General features: G+C 46.4%; 12 non-coding genes and 1 pseudogene across 12 annotated transcripts; all 13 read left to right on the plus strand.

Moving 5' to 3' along the window:
• The first annotated feature begins 288 nt into the window (after window positions 1-288).
• LOC142280773 (U2 spliceosomal RNA) lies at window positions 289-479 on the plus strand. The gene has a single exon (XR_012742967.1). It is a non-coding gene; the product is annotated as a U2 spliceosomal RNA (small nuclear RNA).
• Window positions 480-1,866: 1,387 nt separating this feature from the next.
• LOC142280774 (U2 spliceosomal RNA) lies at window positions 1,867-2,057 on the plus strand. Its single transcript, XR_012742968.1, has one exon. It is a non-coding gene; the product is annotated as a U2 spliceosomal RNA (small nuclear RNA).
• A 1,387-nt stretch (window positions 2,058-3,444) lies between these two features.
• Window positions 3,445-3,635, plus strand: LOC142280775 (U2 spliceosomal RNA). The gene has a single exon (XR_012742969.1). It is a non-coding gene; the product is annotated as a U2 spliceosomal RNA (small nuclear RNA).
• A 1,387-nt stretch (window positions 3,636-5,022) lies between these two features.
• On the plus strand, window positions 5,023-5,213 carry LOC142280776 (U2 spliceosomal RNA). Its single transcript, XR_012742970.1, has one exon. It is a non-coding gene; the product is annotated as a U2 spliceosomal RNA (small nuclear RNA).
• Window positions 5,214-6,600: 1,387 nt separating this feature from the next.
• LOC142280778 (U2 spliceosomal RNA) lies at window positions 6,601-6,791 on the plus strand. Its single transcript, XR_012742972.1, has one exon. It is a non-coding gene; the product is annotated as a U2 spliceosomal RNA (small nuclear RNA).
• Window positions 6,792-8,178: 1,387 nt separating this feature from the next.
• Window positions 8,179-8,369, plus strand: LOC142280779 (U2 spliceosomal RNA). Its single transcript, XR_012742973.1, has one exon. It is a non-coding gene; the product is annotated as a U2 spliceosomal RNA (small nuclear RNA).
• Window positions 8,370-9,757: 1,388 nt separating this feature from the next.
• Window positions 9,758-9,948, plus strand: LOC142280780 (U2 spliceosomal RNA). Its single transcript, XR_012742974.1, has one exon. It is a non-coding gene; the product is annotated as a U2 spliceosomal RNA (small nuclear RNA).
• Window positions 9,949-11,335: 1,387 nt separating this feature from the next.
• Window positions 11,336-11,526, plus strand: LOC142280781 (U2 spliceosomal RNA). Its single transcript, XR_012742975.1, has one exon. It is a non-coding gene; the product is annotated as a U2 spliceosomal RNA (small nuclear RNA).
• A 1,387-nt stretch (window positions 11,527-12,913) lies between these two features.
• On the plus strand, window positions 12,914-13,104 carry LOC142280782 (U2 spliceosomal RNA). The gene has a single exon (XR_012742976.1). It is a non-coding gene; the product is annotated as a U2 spliceosomal RNA (small nuclear RNA).
• A 1,387-nt stretch (window positions 13,105-14,491) lies between these two features.
• Window positions 14,492-14,682, plus strand: LOC142280783 (U2 spliceosomal RNA). The gene has a single exon (XR_012742977.1). It is a non-coding gene; the product is annotated as a U2 spliceosomal RNA (small nuclear RNA).
• Window positions 14,683-16,078: 1,396 nt separating this feature from the next.
• LOC142280785 (U2 spliceosomal RNA) lies at window positions 16,079-16,269 on the plus strand. Its single transcript, XR_012742978.1, has one exon. It is a non-coding gene; the product is annotated as a U2 spliceosomal RNA (small nuclear RNA).
• A 1,387-nt stretch (window positions 16,270-17,656) lies between these two features.
• Window positions 17,657-17,847, plus strand: LOC142280786 (U2 spliceosomal RNA). The gene has a single exon (XR_012742979.1). It is a non-coding gene; the product is annotated as a U2 spliceosomal RNA (small nuclear RNA).
• Window positions 17,848-19,234: 1,387 nt separating this feature from the next.
• On the plus strand, window positions 19,235-19,350 carry LOC142280840 (U2 spliceosomal RNA; annotated as a pseudogene).
• The last annotated feature ends 63 nt before the right edge of the window (window positions 19,351-19,413 follow it).

Raw genomic sequence — 19,413 nt, forward strand, 5'->3', positions numbered from 1 at the left:
GGCAACCTGTCCTGTCCGTCTTTTTGTATCGTGAATTGGAAAGACTGCAAGGGGGAGGGGAGTTGCTTGCGCCCTAAAGGAGGAGTTATTCAGATTCATTGCAGTGGGCGGCGGCTGCAAAACGCACCATTCTTCTTGTTTTGGCTCTGCAAAGCAGCCTTTTCAAGGGTTGGCTTGGGTGACAAAATGTCTTGTGTAGGCGTGGGTTTGTCTCCCTCTCGCTCTCTCTCCCTAAGATGTGTCCGGCATAGGCCAGGGTGCCACTCGAGGCCCAAACCAATTCTGGTTATCGCTTCTCGGCCTTTTGGCTAAGATCAAGTGTAGTATCTGTTCTTATCAGTTTAATATCTGATACGTCCCCTATCTGGGGACCATATATTAAATGGATTTTTAGAACAGGGAGATGGAAAAAGAGCTTGCTCTGTCCACTCCACGCATTGACCTGGTATTGCAGTACCTCCAGGAACGGTGCACCCCTTCTTAACCCAGTTTCCAAAAGCAGAACTCAATTCACCTGATTCATATTAGCCCGATTTAATGAATTGGAAGAAAGCATACGTCTTCATATGCACCTCAATTTGGCCCATTCACTTTTCACACTTCCTCCTTTTGTTTTTTATCTTTCACACTTTTGACTTTCTTTATTCATCCAAATAGCAAACTCATCACCACTCAACCTGACCAACTCGGCTATGTCCCCGTGCTGCAGTTCTCTGTCTTATCTAGATCATTTGCAATTGAATGGAATAGATCCCTTTTGGACAAAGTGGATTCACCTGCTGCTGCAGTGACCACAGGTGTGATAACATCTAGAATTGGCATCTGGTGCGATCTCTCCGCTTCCACTCCAAAGAAAGTTACCTGTTTATTCCTATCATGCATTGGTTTTTGGGGTTTTCTTTGAGTAATGATGATCTCTTTAGTAGTCTGTTGGCGCCCTCTCCTGGAGGAATAGTTTGCTTGCTCTTGGACATTCTAAAAGAGAGGTCATGATAGACATTGAGCTTCTGAGCTCAATTGGGGACAGTCATGGGTGATGAATGTTTGCAACCTACTGCGAAGCCTCATACCGCAATATAAGGAACGTCAAATACTAAGAAAGGGCGGCCTATGAAAGAATTACTACTTTCAATAAGTACACTTAAACGGCTAATTGGGAATAGAAAAACTGTAAAAAGCCCTCTGAGAAAGCCCCCCTCTAACCTTTGATAGTAAGCTTTTCTGTAGTCTGCCTGTTGATGTATTTTCCGTTTGAACTGTGCACAACATGAAGAGACGGAACACTGGCGGCTTGTCACAATGCCCCCCGATGACATCACAATAGCGCTGCTGCCTAGAAAACAAGCTGCGCAGAAGAAGTTGTTCTTTGGGTGGGAGGGTGGGCTAGTGGAAGGAGGGGGCAATCTCTTTTTTTCCCGGGTGGTAGGGGGATGACAGGAGAAGGGAAGCGGGTGGTGAGAAAGGTACAGAGGGCAGGGTTTGGGGGCTGGGAAGGAAAGGGAAAAGATTAGGGTTTGGGGATGATGAAAGGGCTTTCTACGGGTAAGGATGGCAAAGGGTGGCAGTGACGGAAAGTCAGGCAACCTGTCCTGTCCGTCTTTTTGTATCGTGAATTGGAAAGACTGCAAGGGGGAGGGGAGTTGCTTGCGCCCTAAAGGAGGAGTTATTCAGATTCATTGCAGTGGGCGGCGGCTGCAAAACGCACCATTCTTCTTGTTTTGGCTCTGCAAAGCAGCCTTTTCAAGGGTTGGCTTGGGTGACAAAATGTCTTGTGTAGGCGTGGGTTTGTCTCCCTCTCGCTCTCTCTCCCTAAGATGTGTCCGGCATAGGCCAGGGTGCCACTCGAGGCCCAAACCAATTCTGGTTATCGCTTCTCGGCCTTTTGGCTAAGATCAAGTGTAGTATCTGTTCTTATCAGTTTAATATCTGATACGTCCCCTATCTGGGGACCATATATTAAATGGATTTTTAGAACAGGGAGATGGAAAAAGAGCTTGCTCTGTCCACTCCACGCATTGACCTGGTATTGCAGTACCTCCAGGAACGGTGCACCCCTTCTTAACCCAGTTTCCAAAAGCAGAACTCAATTCACCTGATTCATATTAGCCCGATTTAATGAATTGGAAGAAAGCATACGTCTTCATATGCACCTCAATTTGGCCCATTCACTTTTCACACTTCCTCCTTTTGTTTTTTATCTTTCACACTTTTGACTTTCTTTATTCATCCAAATAGCAAACTCATCACCACTCAACCTGACCAACTCGGCTATGTCCCCGTGCTGCAGTTCTCTGTCTTATCTAGATCATTTGCAATTGAATGGAATAGATCCCTTTTGGACAAAGTGGATTCACCTGCTGCTGCAGTGACCACAGGTGTGATAACATCTAGAATTGGCATCTGGTGCGATCTCTCCGCTTCCACTCCAAAGAAAGTTACCTGTTTATTCCTATCATGCATTGGTTTTTGGGGTTTTCTTTGAGTAATGATGATCTCTTTAGTAGTCTGTTGGCGCCCTCTCCTGGAGGAATAGTTTGCTTGCTCTTGGACATTCTAAAAGAGAGGTCATGATAGACATTGAGCTTCTGAGCTCAATTGGGGACAGTCATGGGTGATGAATGTTTGCAACCTACTGCGAAGCCTCATACCGCAATATAAGGAACGTCAAATACTAAGAAAGGGCGGCCTATGAAAGAATTACTACTTTCAATAAGTACACTTAAACGGCTAATTGGGAATAGAAAAACTGTAAAAAGCCCTCTGAGAAAGCCCCCCTCTAACCTTTGATAGTAAGCTTTTCTGTAGTCTGCCTGTTGATGTATTTTCCGTTTGAACTGTGCACAACATGAAGAGACGGAACACTGGCGGCTTGTCACAATGCCCCCCGATGACATCACAATAGCGCTGCTGCCTAGAAAACAAGCTGCGCAGAAGAAGTTGTTCTTTGGGTGGGAGGGTGGGCTAGTGGAAGGAGGGGGCAATCTCTTTTTTTCCCGGGTGGTAGGGGGATGACAGGAGAAGGGAAGCGGGTGGTGAGAAAGGTACAGAGGGCAGGGTTTGGGGGCTGGGAAGGAAAGGGAAAAGATTAGGGTTTGGGGATGATGAAAGGGCTTTCTACGGGTAAGGATGGCAAAGGGTGGCAGTGACGGAAAGTCAGGCAACCTGTCCTGTCCGTCTTTTTGTATCGTGAATTGGAAAGACTGCAAGGGGGAGGGGAGTTGCTTGCGCCCTAAAGGAGGAGTTATTCAGATTCATTGCAGTGGGCGGCGGCTGCAAAACGCACCATTCTTCTTGTTTTGGCTCTGCAAAGCAGCCTTTTCAAGGGTTGGCTTGGGTGACAAAATGTCTTGTGTAGGCGTGGGTTTGTCTCCCTCTCGCTCTCTCTCCCTAAGATGTGTCCGGCATAGGCCAGGGTGCCACTCGAGGCCCAAACCAATTCTGGTTATCGCTTCTCGGCCTTTTGGCTAAGATCAAGTGTAGTATCTGTTCTTATCAGTTTAATATCTGATACGTCCCCTATCTGGGGACCATATATTAAATGGATTTTTAGAACAGGGAGATGGAAAAAGAGCTTGCTCTGTCCACTCCACGCATTGACCTGGTATTGCAGTACCTCCAGGAACGGTGCACCCCTTCTTAACCCAGTTTCCAAAAGCAGAACTCAATTCACCTGATTCATATTAGCCCGATTTAATGAATTGGAAGAAAGCATACGTCTTCATATGCACCTCAATTTGGCCCATTCACTTTTCACACTTCCTCCTTTTGTTTTTTATCTTTCACACTTTTGACTTTCTTTATTCATCCAAATAGCAAACTCATCACCACTCAACCTGACCAACTCGGCTATGTCCCCGTGCTGCAGTTCTCTGTCTTATCTAGATCATTTGCAATTGAATGGAATAGATCCCTTTTGGACAAAGTGGATTCACCTGCTGCTGCAGTGACCACAGGTGTGATAACATCTAGAATTGGCATCTGGTGCGATCTCTCCGCTTCCACTCCAAAGAAAGTTACCTGTTTATTCCTATCATGCATTGGTTTTTGGGGTTTTCTTTGAGTAATGATGATCTCTTTAGTAGTCTGTTGGCGCCCTCTCCTGGAGGAATAGTTTGCTTGCTCTTGGACATTCTAAAAGAGAGGTCATGATAGACATTGAGCTTCTGAGCTCAATTGGGGACAGTCATGGGTGATGAATGTTTGCAACCTACTGCGAAGCCTCATACCGCAATATAAGGAACGTCAAATACTAAGAAAGGGCGGCCTATGAAAGAATTACTACTTTCAATAAGTACACTTAAACGGCTAATTGGGAATAGAAAAACTGTAAAAAGCCCTCTGAGAAAGCCCCCCTCTAACCTTTGATAGTAAGCTTTTCTGTAGTCTGCCTGTTGATGTATTTTCCGTTTGAACTGTGCACAACATGAAGAGACGGAACACTGGCGGCTTGTCACAATGCCCCCCGATGACATCACAATAGCGCTGCTGCCTAGAAAACAAGCTGCGCAGAAGAAGTTGTTCTTTGGGTGGGAGGGTGGGCTAGTGGAAGGAGGGGGCAATCTCTTTTTTTCCCGGGTGGTAGGGGGATGACAGGAGAAGGGAAGCGGGTGGTGAGAAAGGTACAGAGGGCAGGGTTTGGGGGCTGGGAAGGAAAGGGAAAAGATTAGGGTTTGGGGATGATGAAAGGGCTTTCTACGGGTAAGGATGGCAAAGGGTGGCAGTGACGGAAAGTCAGGCAACCTGTCCTGTCCGTCTTTTTGTATCGTGAATTGGAAAGACTGCAAGGGGGAGGGGAGTTGCTTGCGCCCTAAAGGAGGAGTTATTCAGATTCATTGCAGTGGGCGGCGGCTGCAAAACGCACCATTCTTCTTGTTTTGGCTCTGCAAAGCAGCCTTTTCAAGGGTTGGCTTGGGTGACAAAATGTCTTGTGTAGGCGTGGGTTTGTCTCCCTCTCGCTCTCTCTCCCTAAGATGTGTCCGGCATAGGCCAGGGTGCCACTCGAGGCCCAAACCAATTCTGGTTATCGCTTCTCGGCCTTTTGGCTAAGATCAAGTGTAGTATCTGTTCTTATCAGTTTAATATCTGATACGTCCCCTATCTGGGGACCATATATTAAATGGATTTTTAGAACAGGGAGATGGAAAAAGAGCTTGCTCTGTCCACTCCACGCATTGACCTGGTATTGCAGTACCTCCAGGAACGGTGCACCCCTTCTTAACCCAGTTTCCAAAAGCAGAACTCAATTCACCTGATTCATATTAGCCCGATTTAATGAATTGGAAGAAAGCATACGTCTTCATATGCACCTCAATTTGGCCCATTCACTTTTCACACTTCCTCCTTTTGTTTTTTATCTTTCACACTTTTGACTTTCTTTATTCATCCAAATAGCAAACTCATCACCACTCAACCTGACCAACTCGGCTATGTCCCCGTGCTGCAGTTCTCTGTCTTATCTAGATCATTTGCAATTGAATGGAATAGATCCCTTTTGGACAAAGTGGATTCACCTGCTGCTGCAGTGACCACAGGTGTGATAACATCTAGAATTGGCATCTGGTGCGATCTCTCCGCTTCCACTCCAAAGAAAGTTACCTGTTTATTCCTATCATGCATTGGTTTTTGGGGTTTTCTTTGAGTAATGATGATCTCTTTAGTAGTCTGTTGGCGCCCTCTCCTGGAGGAATAGTTTGCTTGCTCTTGGACATTCTAAAAGAGAGGTCATGATAGACATTGAGCTTCTGAGCTCAATTGGGGACAGTCATGGGTGATGAATGTTTGCAACCTACTGCGAAGCCTCATACCGCAATATAAGGAACGTCAAATACTAAGAAAGGGCGGCCTATGAAAGAATTACTACTTTCAATAAGTACACTTAAACGGCTAATTGGGAATAGAAAAACTGTAAAAAGCCCTCTGAGAAAGCCCCCCTCTAACCTTTGATAGTAAGCTTTTCTGTAGTCTGCCTGTTGATGTATTTTCCGTTTGAACTGTGCACAACATGAAGAGACGGAACACTGGCGGCTTGTCACAATGCCCCCCGATGACATCACAATAGCGCTGCTGCCTAGAAAACAAGCTGCGCAGAAGAAGTTGTTCTTTGGGTGGGAGGGTGGGCTAGTGGAAGGAGGGGGCAATCTCTTTTTTTCCCGGGTGGTAGGGGGATGACAGGAGAAGGGAAGCGGGTGGTGAGAAAGGTACAGAGGGCAGGGTTTGGGGGCTGGGAAGGAAAGGGAAAAGATTAGGGTTTGGGGATGATGAAAGGGCTTTCTACGGGTAAGGATGGCAAAGGGTGGCAGTGACGGAAAGTCAGGCAACCTGTCCTGTCCGTCTTTTTGTATCGTGAATTGGAAAGACTGCAAGGGGGAGGGGAGTTGCTTGCGCCCTAAAGGAGGAGTTATTCAGATTCATTGCAGTGGGCGGCGGCTGCAAAACGCACCATTCTTCTTGTTTTGGCTCTGCAAAGCAGCCTTTTCAAGGGTTGGCTTGGGTGACAAAATGTCTTGTGTAGGCGTGGGTTTGTCTCCCTCTCGCTCTCTCTCCCTAAGATGTGTCCGGCATAGGCCAGGGTGCCACTCGAGGCCCAAACCAATTCTGGTTATCGCTTCTCGGCCTTTTGGCTAAGATCAAGTGTAGTATCTGTTCTTATCAGTTTAATATCTGATACGTCCCCTATCTGGGGACCATATATTAAATGGATTTTTAGAACAGGGAGATGGAAAAAGAGCTTGCTCTGTCCACTCCACGCATTGACCTGGTATTGCAGTACCTCCAGGAACGGTGCACCCCTTCTTAACCCAGTTTCCAAAAGCAGAACTCAATTCACCTGATTCATATTAGCCCGATTTAATGAATTGGAAGAAAGCATACGTCTTCATATGCACCTCAATTTGGCCCATTCACTTTTCACACTTCCTCCTTTTGTTTTTTATCTTTCACACTTTTGACTTTCTTTATTCATCCAAATAGCAAACTCATCACCACTCAACCTGACCAACTCGGCTATGTCCCCGTGCTGCAGTTCTCTGTCTTATCTAGATCATTTGCAATTGAATGGAATAGATCCCTTTTGGACAAAGTGGATTCACCTGCTGCTGCAGTGACCACAGGTGTGATAACATCTAGAATTGGCATCTGGTGCGATCTCTCCGCTTCCACTCCAAAGAAAGTTACCTGTTTATTCCTATCATGCATTGGTTTTTGGGGTTTTCTTTGAGTAATGATGATCTCTTTAGTAGTCTGTTGGCGCCCTCTCCTGGAGGAATAGTTTGCTTGCTCTTGGACATTCTAAAAGAGAGGTCATGATAGACATTGAGCTTCTGAGCTCAATTGGGGACAGTCATGGGTGATGAATGTTTGCAACCTACTGCGAAGCCTCATACCGCAATATAAGGAACGTCAAATACTAAGAAAGGGCGGCCTATGAAAGAATTACTACTTTCAATAAGTACACTTAAACGGCTAATTGGGAATAGAAAAACTGTAAAAAGCCCTCTGAGAAAGCCCCCCTCTAACCTTTGATAGTAAGCTTTTCTGTAGTCTGCCTGTTGATGTATTTTCCGTTTGAACTGTGCACAACATGAAGAGACGGAACACTGGCGGCTTGTCACAATGCCCCCCGATGACATCACAATAGCGCTGCTGCCTAGAAAACAAGCTGCGCAGAAGAAGTTGTTCTTTGGGTGGGAGGGTGGGCTAGTGGAAGGAGGGGGCAATCTCTTTTTTTCCCGGGTGGTAGGGGGATGACAGGAGAAGGGAAGCGGGTGGTGAGAAAGGTACAGAGGGCAGGGTTTGGGGGCTGGGAAGGAAAGGGAAAAGATTAGGGTTTGGGGATGATGAAAGGGCTTTCTACGGGTAAGGATGGCAAAGGGTGGCAGTGACGGAAAGTCAGGCAACCTGTCCTGTCCGTCTTTTTGTATCGTGAATTGGAAAGACTGCAAGGGGGAGGGGAGTTGCTTGCGCCCTAAAGGAGGAGTTATTCAGATTCATTGCAGTGGGCGGCGGCTGCAAAACGCACCATTCTTCTTGTTTTGGCTCTGCAAAGCAGCCTTTTCAAGGGTTGGCTTGGGTGACAAAATGTCTTGTGTAGGCGTGGGTTTGTCTCCCTCTCGCTCTCTCTCCCTAAGATGTGTCCGGCATAGGCCAGGGTGCCACTCGAGGCCCAAACCAATTCTGGTTATCGCTTCTCGGCCTTTTGGCTAAGATCAAGTGTAGTATCTGTTCTTATCAGTTTAATATCTGATACGTCCCCTATCTGGGGACCATATATTAAATGGATTTTTAGAACAGGGAGATGGAAAAAGAGCTTGCTCTGTCCACTCCACGCATTGACCTGGTATTGCAGTACCTCCAGGAACGGTGCACCCCTTCTTAACCCAGTTTCCAAAAGCAGAACTCAATTCACCTGATTCATATTAGCCCGATTTAATGAATTGGAAGAAAGCATACGTCTTCATATGCACCTCAATTTGGCCCATTCACTTTTCACACTTCCTCCTTTTGTTTTTTATCTTTCACACTTTTGACTTTCTTTATTCATCCAAATAGCAAACTCATCACCACTCAACCTGACCAACTCGGCTATGTCCCCGTGCTGCAGTTCTCTGTCTTATCTAGATCATTTGCAATTGAATGGAATAGATCCCTTTTGGACAAAGTGGATTCACCTGCTGCTAGCAGTGACCACAGGTGTGATAACATCTAGAATTGGCATCTGGTGCGATCTCTCCGCTTCCACTCCAAAGAAAGTTACCTGTTTATTCCTATCATGCATTGGTTTTTGGGGTTTTCTTTGAGTAATGATGATCTCTTTAGTAGTCTGTTGGCGCCCTCTCCTGGAGGAATAGTTTGCTTGCTCTTGGACATTCTAAAAGAGAGGTCATGATAGACATTGAGCTTCTGAGCTCAATTGGGGACAGTCATGGGTGATGAATGTTTGCAACCTACTGCGAAGCCTCATACCGCAATATAAGGAACGTCAAATACTAAGAAAGGGCGGCCTATGAAAGAATTACTACTTTCAATAAGTACACTTAAACGGCTAATTGGGAATAGAAAAACTGTAAAAAGCCCTCTGAGAAAGCCCCCCTCTAACCTTTGATAGTAAGCTTTTCTGTAGTCTGCCTGTTGATGTATTTTCCGTTTGAACTGTGCACAACATGAAGAGACGGAACACTGGCGGCTTGTCACAATGCCCCCCGATGACATCACAATAGCGCTGCTGCCTAGAAAACAAGCTGCGCAGAAGAAGTTGTTCTTTGGGTGGGAGGGTGGGCTAGTGGAAGGAGGGGGCAATCTCTTTTTTTCCCGGGTGGTAGGGGGATGACAGGAGAAGGGAAGCGGGTGGTGAGAAAGGTACAGAGGGCAGGGTTTGGGGGCTGGGAAGGAAAGGGAAAAGATTAGGGTTTGGGGATGATGAAAGGGCTTTCTACGGGTAAGGATGGCAAAGGGTGGCAGTGACGGAAAGTCAGGCAACCTGTCCTGTCCGTCTTTTTGTATCGTGAATTGGAAAGACTGCAAGGGGGAGGGGAGTTGCTTGCGCCCTAAAGGAGGAGTTATTCAGATTCATTGCAGTGGGCGGCGGCTGCAAAACGCACCATTCTTCTTGTTTTGGCTCTGCAAAGCAGCCTTTTCAAGGGTTGGCTTGGGTGACAAAATGTCTTGTGTAGGCGTGGGTTTGTCTCCCTCTCGCTCTCTCTCCCTAAGATGTGTCCGGCATAGGCCAGGGTGCCACTCGAGGCCCAAACCAATTCTGGTTATCGCTTCTCGGCCTTTTGGCTAAGATCAAGTGTAGTATCTGTTCTTATCAGTTTAATATCTGATACGTCCCCTATCTGGGGACCATATATTAAATGGATTTTTAGAACAGGGAGATGGAAAAAGAGCTTGCTCTGTCCACTCCACGCATTGACCTGGTATTGCAGTACCTCCAGGAACGGTGCACCCCTTCTTAACCCAGTTTCCAAAAGCAGAACTCAATTCACCTGATTCATATTAGCCCGATTTAATGAATTGGAAGAAAGCATACGTCTTCATATGCACCTCAATTTGGCCCATTCACTTTTCACACTTCCTCCTTTTGTTTTTTATCTTTCACACTTTTGACTTTCTTTATTCATCCAAATAGCAAACTCATCACCACTCAACCTGACCAACTCGGCTATGTCCCCGTGCTGCAGTTCTCTGTCTTATCTAGATCATTTGCAATTGAATGGAATAGATCCCTTTTGGACAAAGTGGATTCACCTGCTGCTGCAGTGACCACAGGTGTGATAACATCTAGAATTGGCATCTGGTGCGATCTCTCCGCTTCCACTCCAAAGAAAGTTACCTGTTTATTCCTATCATGCATTGGTTTTTGGGGTTTTCTTTGAGTAATGATGATCTCTTTAGTAGTCTGTTGGCGCCCTCTCCTGGAGGAATAGTTTGCTTGCTCTTGGACATTCTAAAAGAGAGGTCATGATAGACATTGAGCTTCTGAGCTCAATTGGGGACAGTCATGGGTGATGAATGTTTGCAACCTACTGCGAAGCCTCATACCGCAATATAAGGAACGTCAAATACTAAGAAAGGGCGGCCTATGAAAGAATTACTACTTTCAATAAGTACACTTAAACGGCTAATTGGGAATAGAAAAACTGTAAAAAGCCCTCTGAGAAAGCCCCCCTCTAACCTTTGATAGTAAGCTTTTCTGTAGTCTGCCTGTTGATGTATTTTCCGTTTGAACTGTGCACAACATGAAGAGACGGAACACTGGCGGCTTGTCACAATGCCCCCCGATGACATCACAATAGCGCTGCTGCCTAGAAAACAAGCTGCGCAGAAGAAGTTGTTCTTTGGGTGGGAGGGTGGGCTAGTGGAAGGAGGGGGCAATCTCTTTTTTTCCCGGGTGGTAGGGGGATGACAGGAGAAGGGAAGCGGGTGGTGAGAAAGGTACAGAGGGCAGGGTTTGGGGGCTGGGAAGGAAAGGGAAAAGATTAGGGTTTGGGGATGATGAAAGGGCTTTCTACGGGTAAGGATGGCAAAGGGTGGCAGTGACGGAAAGTCAGGCAACCTGTCCTGTCCGTCTTTTTGTATCGTGAATTGGAAAGACTGCAAGGGGGAGGGGAGTTGCTTGCGCCCTAAAGGAGGAGTTATTCAGATTCATTGCAGTGGGCGGCGGCTGCAAAACGCACCATTCTTCTTGTTTTGGCTCTGCAAAGCAGCCTTTTCAAGGGTTGGCTTGGGTGACAAAATGTCTTGTGTAGGCGTGGGTTTGTCTCCCTCTCGCTCTCTCTCCCTAAGATGTGTCCGGCATAGGCCAGGGTGCCACTCGAGGCCCAAACCAATTCTGGTTATCGCTTCTCGGCCTTTTGGCTAAGATCAAGTGTAGTATCTGTTCTTATCAGTTTAATATCTGATACGTCCCCTATCTGGGGACCATATATTAAATGGATTTTTAGAACAGGGAGATGGAAAAAGAGCTTGCTCTGTCCACTCCACGCATTGACCTGGTATTGCAGTACCTCCAGGAACGGTGCACCCCTTCTTAACCCAGTTTCCAAAAGCAGAACTCAATTCACCTGATTCATATTAGCCCGATTTAATGAATTGGAAGAAAGCATACGTCTTCATATGCACCTCAATTTGGCCCATTCACTTTTCACACTTCCTCCTTTTGTTTTTTATCTTTCACACTTTTGACTTTCTTTATTCATCCAAATAGCAAACTCATCACCACTCAACCTGACCAACTCGGCTATGTCCCCGTGCTGCAGTTCTCTGTCTTATCTAGATCATTTGCAATTGAATGGAATAGATCCCTTTTGGACAAAGTGGATTCACCTGCTGCTGCAGTGACCACAGGTGTGATAACATCTAGAATTGGCATCTGGTGCGATCTCTCCGCTTCCACTCCAAAGAAAGTTACCTGTTTATTCCTATCATGCATTGGTTTTTGGGGTTTTCTTTGAGTAATGATGATCTCTTTAGTAGTCTGTTGGCGCCCTCTCCTGGAGGAATAGTTTGCTTGCTCTTGGACATTCTAAAAGAGAGGTCATGATAGACATTGAGCTTCTGAGCTCAATTGGGGACAGTCATGGGTGATGAATGTTTGCAACCTACTGCGAAGCCTCATACCGCAATATAAGGAACGTCAAATACTAAGAAAGGGCGGCCTATGAAAGAATTACTACTTTCAATAAGTACACTTAAACGGCTAATTGGGAATAGAAAAACTGTAAAAAGCCCTCTGAGAAAGCCCCCCTCTAACCTTTGATAGTAAGCTTTTCTGTAGTCTGCCTGTTGATGTATTTTCCGTTTGAACTGTGCACAACATGAAGAGACGGAACACTGGCGGCTTGTCACAATGCCCCCCGATGACATCACAATAGCGCTGCTGCCTAGAAAACAAGCTGCGCAGAAGAAGTTGTTCTTTGGGTGGGAGGGTGGGCTAGTGGAAGGAGGGGGCAATCTCTTTTTTTCCCGGGTGGTAGGGGGATGACAGGAGAAGGGAAGCGGGTGGTGAGAAAGGTACAGAGGGCAGGGTTTGGGGGCTGGGAAGGAAAGGGAAAAGATTAGGGTTTGGGGATGATGAAAGGGCTTTCTACGGGTAAGGATGGCAAAGGGTGGCAGTGACGGAAAGTCAGGCAACCTGTCCTGTCCGTCTTTTTGTATCGTGAATTGGAAAGACTGCAAGGGGGAGGGGAGTTGCTTGCGCCCTAAAGGAGGAGTTATTCAGATTCATTGCAGTGGGCGGCGGCTGCAAAACGCACCATTCTTCTTGTTTTGGCTCTGCAAAGCAGCCTTTTCAAGGGTTGGCTTGGGTGACAAAATGTCTTGTGTAGGCGTGGGTTTGTCTCCCTCTCGCTCTCTCTCCCTAAGATGTGTCCGGCATAGGCCAGGGTGCCACTCGAGGCCCAAACCAATTCTGGTTATCGCTTCTCGGCCTTTTGGCTAAGATCAAGTGTAGTATCTGTTCTTATCAGTTTAATATCTGATACGTCCCCTATCTGGGGACCATATATTAAATGGATTTTTAGAACAGGGAGATGGAAAAAGAGCTTGCTCTGTCCACTCCACGCATTGACCTGGTATTGCAGTACCTCCAGGAACGGTGCACCCCTTCTTAACCCAGTTTCCAAAAGCAGAACTCAATTCACCTGATTCATATTAGCCCGATTTAATGAATTGGAAGAAAGCATACGTCTTCATATGCACCTCAATTTGGCCCATTCACTTTTCACACTTCCTCCTTTTGTTTTTTATCTTTCACACTTTTGACTTTCTTTATTCATCCAAATAGCAAACTCATCACCACTCAACCTGACCAACTCGGCTATGTCCCCGTGCTGCAGTTCTCTGTCTTATCTAGATCATTTGCAATTGAATGGAATAGATCCCTTTTGGACAAAGTGGATTCACCTGCTGCTGCAGTGACCACAGGTGTGATAACATCTAGAATTGGCATCTGGTGCGATCTCTCCGCTTCCACTCCAAAGAAAGTTACCTGTTTATTCCTATCATGCATTGGTTTTTGGGGTTTTCTTTGAGTAATGATGATCTCTTTAGTAGTCTGTTGGCGCCCTCTCCTGGAGGAATAGTTTGCTTGCTCTTGGACATTCTAAAAGAGAGGTCATGATAGACATTGAGCTTCTGAGCTCAATTGGGGACAGTCATGGGTGATGAATGTTTGCAACCTACTGCGAAGCCTCATACCGCAATATAAGGAACGTCAAATACTAAGAAAGGGCGGCCTATGAAAGAATTACTACTTTCAATAAGTACACTTAAACGGCTAATTGGGAATAGAAAAACTGTAAAAAGCCCTCTGAGAAAGCCCCCCTCTAACCTTTGATAGTAAGCTTTTCTGTAGTCTGCCTGTTGATGTATTTTCCGTTTGAACTGTGCACAACATGAAGAGACGGAACACTGGCGGCTTGTCACAATGCCCCCCGATGACATCACAATAGCGCTGCTGCCTAGAAAACAAGCTGCGCAGAAGAAGTTGTTCTTTGGGTGGGAGGGTGGGCTAGTGGAAGGAGGGGGCAATCTCTTTTTTTCCCGGGTGGTAGGGGGATGACAGGAGAAGGGAAGCGGGTGGTGAGAAAGGTACAGAGGGCAGGGTTTGGGGGCTGGGAAGGAAAGGGAAAAGATTAGGGTTTGGGGATGATGAAAGGGCTTTCTACGGGTAAGGATGGCAAAGGGTGGCAGTGACGGAAAGTCAGGCAACCTGTCCTGTCCGTCTTTTTGTATCGTGAATTGGAAAGACTGCAAGGGGGAGGGGAGTTGCTTGCGCCCTAAAGGAGGAGTTATTCAGATTCATTGCAGTGGGCGGCGGCTGCAAAACGCACCATTCTTCTTGTTTTGGCTCTGCAAAGCAGCCTTTTCAAGGGTTGGCTTGGGTGACAAAATGTCTTGTGTAGGCGTGGGTTTGTCTCCCTCTCGCTCTCTCTCCCTAAGATGTGTCCGGCATAGGCCAGGGTGCCACTCGAGGCCCAAACCAATTCTGGTTATCGCTTCTCGGCCTTTTGGCTAAGATCAAGTGTAGTATCTGTTCTTATCAGTTTAATATCTGATACGTCCCCTATCTGGGGACCATATATTAAATGGATTTTTAGAACAGGGAGATGGAAAAAGAGCTTGCTCTGTCCACTCCACGCATTGACCTGGTATTGCAGTACCTCCAGGAACGGTGCACCCCTTCTTAACCCAGTTTCCAAAAGCAGAACTCAATTCACCTGATTCATATTAGCCCGATTTAATGAATTGGAAGAAAGCATACGTCTTCATATGCACCTCAATTTGGCCCATTCACTTTTCACACTTCCTCCTTTTGTTTTTTATCTTTCACACTTTTGACTTTCTTTATTCATCCAAATAGCAAACTCATCACCACTCAACCTGACCAACTCGGCTATGTCCCCGTGCTGCAGTTCTCTGTCTTATCTAGATCATTTGCAATTGAATGGAATAGATCCCTTTTGGACAAAGTGGATTCACCTGCTGCTGCAGTGACCACAGGTGTGATAACATCTAGAATTGGCATCTGGTGCGATCTCTCCGCTTCCACTCCAAAGAAAGTTACCTGTTTATTCCTATCATGCATTGGTTTTTGGGGTTTTCTTTGAGTAATGATGATCTCTTTAGTAGTCTGTTGGCGCCCTCTCCTGGAGGAATAGTTTGCTTGCTCTTGGACATTCTAAAAGAGAGGTCATGATAGACATTGAGCTTCTGAGCTCAATTGGGGACAGTCATGGGTGATGAATGTTTGCAACCTACTGCGAAGCCTCATACCGCAATATAAGGAACGTCAAATACTAAGAAAGGGCGGCCTATGAAAGAATTACTACTTTCAATAAGTACACTTAAACGGCTAATTGGGAATAGAAAAACTGTAAAAAGCCCTCTGAGAAAGCCCCCCTCTAACCTTTGATAGTAAGCTTTTCTGTAGTCTGCCTGTTGATGTATTTTCCGTTTGAACTGTGCACAACATGAAGAGACGGAACACTGGCGGCTTGTCACAATGCCCCCCGATGACATCACAATAGCGCTGCTGCCTAGAAAACAAGCTGCGCAGAAGAAGTTGTTCTTTGGGTGGGAGGGTGGGCTAGTGGAAGGAGGGGGCAATCTCTTTTTTTCCCGGGTGGTAGGGGGATTAGGGGGATGACAGGAGAAGGGAAGCGGGTGGTGAGAAAGGTACAGAGGGCAGGGTTTGGGGGCTGGGAAGGAAAGGGAAAAGATTAGGGTTTGGGGATGATGAAAGGGCTTTCTACGGGTAAGGATGGCAAAGGGTGGCAGTGACGGAAAGTCAGGCAACCTGTCCTGTCCGTCTTTTTGTATCGTGAATTGGAAAGACTGCAAGGGGGAGGGGAGTTGCTTGCGCCCTAAAGGAGGAGTTATTCAGATTCATTGCAGTGGGCGGCGGCTGCAAAACGCACCATTCTTCTTGTTTTGGCTCTGCAAAGCAGCCTTTTCAAGGGTTGGCTTGGGTGACAAAATGTCTTGTGTAGGCGTGGGTTTGTCTCCCTCTCGCTCTCTCTCCCTAAGATGTGTCCGGCATAGGCCAGGGTGCCACTCGAGGCCCAAACCAATTCTGGTTATCGCTTCTCGGCCTTTTGGCTAAGATCAAGTGTAGTATCTGTTCTTATCAGTTTAATATCTGATACGTCCCCTATCTGGGGACCATATATTAAATGGATTTTTAGAACAGGGAGATGGAAAAAGAGCTTGCTCTGTCCACTCCACGCATTGACCTGGTATTGCAGTACCTCCAGGAACGGTGCACCCCTTCTTAACCCAGTTTCCAAAAGCAGAACTCAATTCACCTGATTCATATTAGCCCGATTTAATGAATTGGAAGAAAGCATACGTCTTCATATGCACCTCAATTTGGCCCATTCACTTTTCACACTTCCTCCTTTTGTTTTTTATCTTTCACACTTTTGACTTTCTTTATTCATCCAAATAGCAAACTCATCACCACTCAACCTGACCAACTCGGCTATGTCCCCGTGCTGCAGTTCTCTGTCTTATCTAGATCATTTGCAATTGAATGGAATAGATCCCTTTTGGACAAAGTGGATTCACCTGCTGCTGCAGTGACCACAGGTGTGATAACATCTAGAATTGGCATCTGGTGCGATCTCTCCGCTTCCACTCCAAAGAAAGTTACCTGTTTATTCCTATCATGCATTGGTTTTTGGGGTTTTCTTTGAGTAATGATGATCTCTTTAGTAGTCTGTTGGCGCCCTCTCCTGGAGGAATAGTTTGCTTGCTCTTGGACATTCTAAAAGAGAGGTCATGATAGACATTGAGCTTCTGAGCTCAATTGGGGACAGTCATGGGTGATGAATGTTTGCAACCTACTGCGAAGCCTCATACCGCAATATAAGGAACGTCAAATACTAAGAAAGGGCGGCCTATGAAAGAATTACTACTTTCAATAAGTACACTTAAACGGCTAATTGGGAATAGAAAAACTGTAAAAAGCCCTCTGAGAAAGCCCCCCTCTAACCTTTGATAGTAAGCTTTTCTGTAGTCTGCCTGTTGATGTATTTTCCGTTTGAACTGTGCACAACATGAAGAGACGGAACACTGGCGGCTTGTCACAATGCCCCCCGATGACATCACAATAGCGCTGCTGCCTAGAAAACAAGCTGCGCAGAAGAAGTTGTTCTTTGGGTGGGAGGGTGGGCTAGTGGAAGGAGGGGGCAATCTCTTTTTTTCCCGGGTGGTAGGGGGATGACAGGAGAAGGGAAGCGGGTGGTGAGAAAGGTACAGAGGGCAGGGTTTGGGGGCTGGGAAGGAAAGGGAAAAGATTAGGGTTTGGGGATGATGAAAGGGCTTTCTACGGGTAAGGATGGCAAAGGGTGGCAGTGACGGAAAGTCAGGCAACCTGTCCTGTCCGTCTTTTTGTATCGTGAATTGGAAAGACTGCAAGGGGGAGGGGAGTTGCTTGCGCCCTAAAGGAGGAGTTATTCAGATTCATTGCAGTGGGCGGCGGCTGCAAAACGCACCATTCTTCTTGTTTTGGCTCTGCAAAGCAGCCTTTTCAAGGGTTGGCTTGGGTGACAAAATGTCTTGTGTAGGCGTGGGTTTGTCTCCCTCTCGCTCTCTCTCCCTAAGATGTGTCCGGCATAGGCCAGGGTGCCACTCGAGGCCCAAACCAATTCTGGTTATCGCTTCTCGGCCTTTTGGCTAAGATCAAGTGTAGTATCTGTTCTTATCAGTTTAATATCTGATACGTCCCCTATCTGGGGACCATATATTAAATGGATTTTTAGAACAGGGAGATGGAAAAAGAGCTTGCTCTGTCCACTCCACGCATTGACCTGGTATTGCAGTACCTCCAGGAACGGTGCACCCCTTCTTAACCCAGTTTCCAAAAGCAGAACTCAATTCACCTGATTCATATTAGCCCGATTTAATGAATTGGAAGAAAGCATACGTCTTCATATGCACCTCAATTTGGCCCATTCACTTTTCACACTTCCTCCTTTTGTTTTTTATCTTTCACACTTTTGACTTTCTTTATTCATCCAAATAGCAAACTCATCACCACTCAACCTGACCAACTCGGCTATGTCCCCGTGCTGCAGTTCTCTGTCTTATCTAGATCATTTGCAATTGAATGGAATAGATCCCTTTTGGACAAAGTGGATTCACCTGCTGCTGCAGTGACCACAGGTGTGATAACATCTAGAATTGGCATCTGGTGCGATCTCTCCGCTTCCACTCCAAAGAAAGTTACCTGTTTATTCCTATCATGCATTGGTTTTTGGGGTTTTCTTTGAGTAATGATGATCTCTTTAGTAGTCTGTTGGCGCCCTCTCCTGGAGGAATAGTTTGCTTGCTCTTGGACATTCTAAAAGAGAGGTCATGATAGACATTGAGCTTCTGAGCTCAATTGGGGACAGTCATGGGTGATGAATGTTTGCAACCTACTGCGAAGCCTCATACCGCAATATAAGGAACGTCAAATACTAAGAAAGGGCGGCCTATGAAAGAATTACTACTTTCAATAAGTACACTTAAACGGCTAATTGGGAATAGAAAAACTGTAAAAAGCCCTCTGAGAAAGCCCCCCTCTAACCTTTGATAGTAAGCTTTTCTGTAGTCTGCCTGTTGATGTATTTTCCGTTTGAACTGTGCACAACATGAAGAGACGGAACACTGGCGGCTTGTCACAATGCCCCCCGATGACATCACAATAGCGCTGCTGCCTAGAAAACAAGCTGCGCAGAAGAAGTTGTTCTTTGGGTGGGAGGGTGGGCTAGTGGAAGGAGGGGGCAATCTCTTTTTTTCCCGGGTGGTAGGGGGATGACAGGAGAAGGGAAGCGGGTGGTGAGAAAGGTACAGAGGGCAGGGTTTGGGGGCTGGGAAGGAAAGGGAAAAGATTAGGGTTTGGGGATGATGAAAGGGCTTTCTACGGGTAAGGATGGCAAAGGGTGGCAGTGACGGAAAGTCAGGCAACCTGTCCTGTCCGTCTTTTTGTATCGTGAATTGGAAAGACTGCAAGGGGGAGGGGAGTTGCTTGCGCCCTAAAGGAGGAGTTATTCAGATTCATTGCAGTGGGCGGCGGCTGCAAAACGCACCATTCTTCTTGTTTTGGCTCTGCAAAGCAGCCTTTTCAAGGGTTGGCTTGGGTGACAAAATGTCTTGTGTAGGCGTGGGTTTGTCTCCCTCTCGCTCTCTCTCCCTAAGATGTGTCCGGCATAGGCCAGGGTGCCACTCGAGGCCCAAACCAATTCTGGTTATCGCTTCTCGGCCTTTTGGCTAAGATCAAGTGTAGTATCTGTTCTGCAATGCACACTGGAAGGTTGTGCTTGCTAGTACTCTTAATGTATAGTATATTCATCTAGAGGAAAACATGGCCCTACCAGGATCGAGGCTATTAGACTGAGTAAGTGTGGGGGCTATGGTGCAATGTGCCCC

The sequence above is a fragment of the Anomaloglossus baeobatrachus genome, unplaced genomic scaffold (assembly GCF_048569485.1).
Source record: "Anomaloglossus baeobatrachus isolate aAnoBae1 unplaced genomic scaffold, aAnoBae1.hap1 Scaffold_463, whole genome shotgun sequence".
NCBI lineage: Eukaryota > Metazoa > Chordata > Amphibia > Anura > Aromobatidae > Anomaloglossus > Anomaloglossus baeobatrachus.